Raw genomic sequence first — 6000 nt, forward strand, 5'->3', positions numbered from 1 at the left:
CCTAGCCGCTCAGGCAAATCATATGGTTTAAAAATGCATTTTTCCATGGATAACATGACATCATCGCGCCAAGTGCGTGCTCTTTCAGTCAATTAGTGCGCATATATACAGCCCGGCCCCCTGCCAAATTTTTTTTTAATTGTAATTTTGAGCAATTTACCTGAATGTGCATGAATTATTTCTGTTCAAAATTGTTAGAAATGTCAAATGTTTAAATTTGAACTGTCAAGTTACTGTACTGTGCCAACTGTACTACTATATGAGTACCTATTTTCTATTGTTTCATTGAAAATAAAACAGCAAAGTCCATTTGGCTGTCATCTGTTTTAATTAAGAGACACAATTGTGTCAAAATCATTAGATGATAATAGAGATATTATCGGCCGATAAATGCGTTAAAATGTAATATCGGAAATTATTGGTATAATTTTTTTTATTATCGGTATCGGTTTTTTTTGTTTTGTTTTATTAAATCAACATAAAAAACATAAGATACAATTACAATTAGTGCACCAGCCCAAAAAACCTCCCTCTCCCATTTACACTCATTCACACTCAATCACACAAAAGGGTTGTTTCTTTCTGTTATTAATATTCTGGTTCCTACATTATATATCATCCATCCATCCATCCATTTTCTACCGCTTATTCCCTTTGGGGTCGCGGGGGGCGCTGGAGCCTATCTCAGCTACAATCGGGCGGAAGGCGGGGTACACCCTGGACAAGTCGCCACCTCATCGCAGATGGACAGACAACATTCACACTCACATCCACACACTAGGGCCAATTTAGTGTTGCCAATCAACTTATCCCCAGGTGCATGTCTTTGGAGGTGGGAGGAAGCCGGAGTACCCGGAGGGAACCCACGCAGTCACGGGGAGAACATGCAAACTCCACACAGAAAGATCCCGAGCCCGGGATTGAACTCAGGACCTTCGTATTGTGAGGCAGATGCACTCAATATATATCAATACAGTCTGCAAGGGATACAGTCCGTAAGCACACATGATTGTGCGTGCTGCTGGTCCACTAATAGTACTAACCTTTAACAGTTCATTTTACTCATTTTCATAAATTACTAGTTTCTATGTAACTGTTTTTATATTGTTTTACTTTCTTTTTTTATTCAAGAAAATGTTTTAATTTATTTATCTTATTTTATTAATTTTTTTTAAAAGTACCTTATCTTCACCATACCTGGTTGTCCAAATTAGGCATAATAATGTCTTAATTCCACGACTGTATATATCGGTTGATATCGGTATTGGTAATTAAAGAGTTGGACACTATCTGTCACACCGCGGTGAGGGATGTCTTGTCTTGGTTTTTTCTGTCTTGTGATGTGCATGTTTTAGTTTGAAAAGTAACTCTCCTCTCGTTTCAGGTCACTTGCCCTTCCTTTTGTGTCATCAGTCTGACGTCATCCCGGTTCCCTGATTGTTTCCACCTGTTCCCTATTACCCTCATGTGTCTTATAAGCCCACTCCTCCCTTTGTTCTGTGCCAGATTGTTTCGTTTATTCGTGCTCTCTAGCATCAATGTCCCGGTCCATGCCTTGTCTTGCCTTGCCTCGTCTTGTGATTAAGTTCCTTGATCCTGAATCCCTTCGTTGCTATTTTGAGTTTTCCTTTCTTCCTCCTCAGCAGAGTGATTTTTTGTTATTTAGTTTATTCAGCCGAAGTGGTGAGTTTCAGTTATTTTTCATTCTTTCCTCAAATTTTTGAATGACAATTTTTGTTTAAACTTTATTAGATTAGATAGTGTAGAATTTTTCATAGCTGTTGTTTCTCCCTCCTGTTGGAGCGTTTTTTTGTTTATACATTTTATAGCATATACGGCGCCAATTATAGTTCGTCTTTGCTTTTGTGTTTTCCTCCGTTCGGAGTGATTTTTGGTTGTTCCTATTTTTTTTGGAACCTTTTTTGCCGATTAGTTTTTGGTTAAAATAGATATTGTATTCCTTGACTTTGGAGGTGAAAGGAAGCTGTCAAAATAAAAACCTGTCTAAGTTCCCTACTCTGCATCTGAGTCCTATCCTTTTTACCAAGCCTGACACTATCGGAATGTCGGATATCAACAAAAAGCCATTATCGGACATCCCTAAAAATCATGATTTTTTTTTTTCATGCTTGAAATAAGAAATTATTACTTTAAAAAAGTAGTTTTATACTTGTGAGTGTTGATGACACAGCTTTGCAACAGTTGATATTCTAGTTTCAAGCATGTTTTACTCAATATAGCTCATAACATCTCTCACTGAGATCATTTAGGACCAAAACCTGTAAAACAAGTAAAACACTCTAACATAAACTCTGCTTAGTGAGAAGAATGATCTTATTAGACAGAAAATAAGCAAATGTCACCCTTATTTGAGATATTTAATCTTACTTAGATTTCAGTTTTTGCCGTGTTGGGCAATGCTGATAGTTCAAATCAAATAGTTTACTTTTACTGAACCTTGTTTTGCACACACTGTGCAGACAACATCCGTGTTGAAACTACTATCTGATGCATGTGTGGCATGCAGTCTGTCAGGAATCTAGATCCACCACATTCCGTAGTAGATCGCTTGTCTCCAGGATCAGATTCACTTTGAATGCATCTGCTTTACGTTTGTTCTAATCACTTGAATAACTACTTCAATAACATGTTTGCATTGGACAGAACATTTGTGTTTTGCCTGTGCGCCACATTACGCCATGTTCCCATGAGACAAGAGGCAGATTCACCTTAGTTTCAGGTGACAACAAACACCTGTCACACACGCCCGCCTCCTCGCCTCATCATTTGCATCGAACCGCAGCGTCCCCATTGGCGGGCCGGATGCAAAAAAGGGCGGAGCCACAGCTCACGCCACTAGGCGGAGAAGCCGCAAAGACTGCAAGCGGTGGGGGTGTACCAGGTTACTCACAATGGCACCAAGTGTTCCTTTGATGCGTGTTTGGCGAAGGCTTGGCAACCAACCAAGCTCAGGCCACAGGAGGGTCAGGGACTTATATTTTGGAATAAACAGAAAGCACGTCATTATTGGAAGATATGCAAACAAAGGAGCTTTTTCACGTGGATGTATCGATTCCCAAAGGGCCCTTTGAGTCACCCGTATCGCTTTCACAATGAACCACCGTTTCTTCGCCTGAATCAACTTCTGCACTGACTTTTTTTTTTCAGCTGCCGAGTCAACCGGTTAAAATAAAATAAAATTAAACACAACTAAATTAAACTAAGCTAAATTAAATTGAATTAAATACAAGCGCCCCCCTACGACCCCAAAAAAGGGACAAGCGGTAGAAAATGGATGGATGGATGGACAAAATAAGTAAATAAATGAAAAATAAATGAAATAACAAAAAAGAAAAATCTATCAAATTAATACAATTCAAGTAAAATAAACGGGAAAAAATTAAATAGAGCAAAATTTTATTAAATAAAATTAGCAACTTGACGGTTCCAGTTTCGATTCCGGCTTGCGCCATCCAAGTCACGGCCTTGAGCGAGACACTTCAGCATTGCGCCTGATGGCACTTTCACAAATTAACTAAATTAATGAAAAATAAAGGAATGAACTAAAAAAATCTATCAAATTAATACAATTCAATTAAAATTAGCAAAAACAATTAAATAAATAGTCAAATAAAATTAAATTAAATTAGCAACTTGACGGTCCCAAGTTCGATTTTGGCATTGCGCCATCCTAGTCACGGCCTTGAGCAAGACACTTCACCATTGCTCCTGATGGCACTTTCACAAAATAACTACATAAATGAAAACTAAATGAATTAACTAAAAAAAAAAGCAATCAAATTAATACAATTCAATTCAAATAAGCGAAAAAATTTTAATAAATACAGTAAAATTAAGTTAAATTAAATTAGCAACTTGACGGTTCCAGGTTCGATTTCGGCTTCCGCCATCCTAGTCACGGCCTTGAGCAAAACACTTCTCCACTGCTCCTGATGGCACTTTCACAAAATAACTAAATAAATGAAAAATAAATGATTTAACTAAGAAAAAACAATCCAATTAATATAATTCAATTAAAATAAGCGGAAAAAAATAAAATACAGCAAAATTTTATTTAATTAAATTAGCAACTTGACGGTTCCAGGTTCGATTCCGGCTTCCGCCATCCTAGTCACGGCTTTGAGCGAGACACTTCACCCCTTGCTCCTGATGGCACTTTCACAAAATAACTAAATAAATGAAATAACTAAAACAATCAATCATATTAATACAATTAAATTAAAATAAGTGAAAAATAATAAAATAAATATAGTCAAATTTAATGAAATCAAATTAGCAACTTGACGGTTCCAGGTTCGATTCCGGCTGGCGCCATCCTAGTCACGGCCTTGAGCGAGACACTTCAGCATTGCTCCTGATGGCACTTTCACAAATTAACTAAATTAATGAAAAATAAATGAATGAACTAAAAAAATCTATCAAATTAATACAATTCAATTAAAATTAGCAAAAACATTTAAATAAATAGTCAAATAAAATTAAATTAAATCAGCAACTTGATGGTCCCAAGTTCGATTTTGGCATTGCGCCATCCTAGTCACGGCCTTGAGCAAAACACTTCTCCACTGCTCCTGATGGCACTTTCACAAAATAACTAAATAAATGAAAAATAAATGATTTAACTAAAAAAAAACAATCCAATTAATACGATTCAATTAAAATAAGCGGAAAAAAATAAAATACAGCAAAATTTAATTGAATTAAATTAGCAACTTGACGGTTCCAGGTTCGATTCCGGCTTCCGCCATCCTAGTCACGGCCTTGAGCGAGACACTTCCTCCCTTGGCTCCTGATGGCACTTTCACAAAATAACTAAATAAATGAAATAACTAAAACAATCAATCAAATTAATACAATTAAATTAAAATAAGTGAAAACTAATAAAATAAATATAGTAAAATTTAATTAAATCAAATTAGCAACTTGACGGTTCCAGGTTCGATTCCGGCTTGCGCCATCCTAGTCACGTCCTTGAGCGAGACACTTCAACATTGCTCCTGATGGCACTTTTACAAATTAACTAAATTAATGAAAAATAAATGAATGAACTAAAAAAGTTTATCAAATTAATACAATTCAATTAAAATTAGCAAAAACAATTAAATAAATAGTCAAATAAAATGAAATTAAATTAGCAACTTGACCGTCCCAAGTTCGATTCCGGCATTGCGCCATCCTAGTCACGGCCTTGAGCAAGACACTTCACCGTTGCTCCTGATGGCACTTTTACAAAATAACTACATAAATGAAAACTGTCATGTCTGTGTAATCATGTTTTGTTTTAGTCATGTTTTGTTTTGTTTAATTATTGGACTCTTTAGTTTCTGGCTTTTCACTCCCTTGTCTTGTTTCCATGGTTACCCATTAGTTTCACCTGTTCCACGTTTGGACTCATTGTGCACTCTTGTTTGTCACCATAGCAACCCATTAGTTTTCACCTGCCCTCACAACTCACGCACCTGTCTTTAATCATGTCACTATTATTTAAGCTTCCAGTTGCCAGGCTGTCTGTCTGGCGACATCATACCCGTCACAATCTGTTTACCTCTGCCCACTTCATGCCACGTCCAAGTAAGTTTTTGTTTATTAATGCCACAGTTAGTGTTTTTGTTTCATTGTTCATAGTTTCTGCCTTTGTACAAGTTTTGTGTTTATAGCCAAGTTTTGTACCTCCACTGTGAGCGCCTTTTGTTTGTTTCTTTTTTTTGAGTGTTAAAATTAAATATGTCTTCACCTTCACGCCATGTCTGGTCCAAATCATTTGCACCACGGGAGAACAAACCACGCCATAGTCCAAGTCCTGACAAAAACTAAATGATTTAACTAAAAAAAAAAGCAATCAAATTAATACAATTCAATTCAAATAAGTGAAAAAAAATTGAATAAATACAGTAAAATTAAGTTAAATTAAATTAGCAACTTGACGGTTCCAGGTTCGATTCCGGCTTGCGCCATCCTAGTCACGGCCTTGAGCATAAC

This window comes from Nerophis lumbriciformis, linkage group LG27, assembly GCF_033978685.3.
Source record: "Nerophis lumbriciformis linkage group LG27, RoL_Nlum_v2.1, whole genome shotgun sequence".
NCBI lineage: Eukaryota > Metazoa > Chordata > Actinopteri > Syngnathiformes > Syngnathidae > Nerophis > Nerophis lumbriciformis.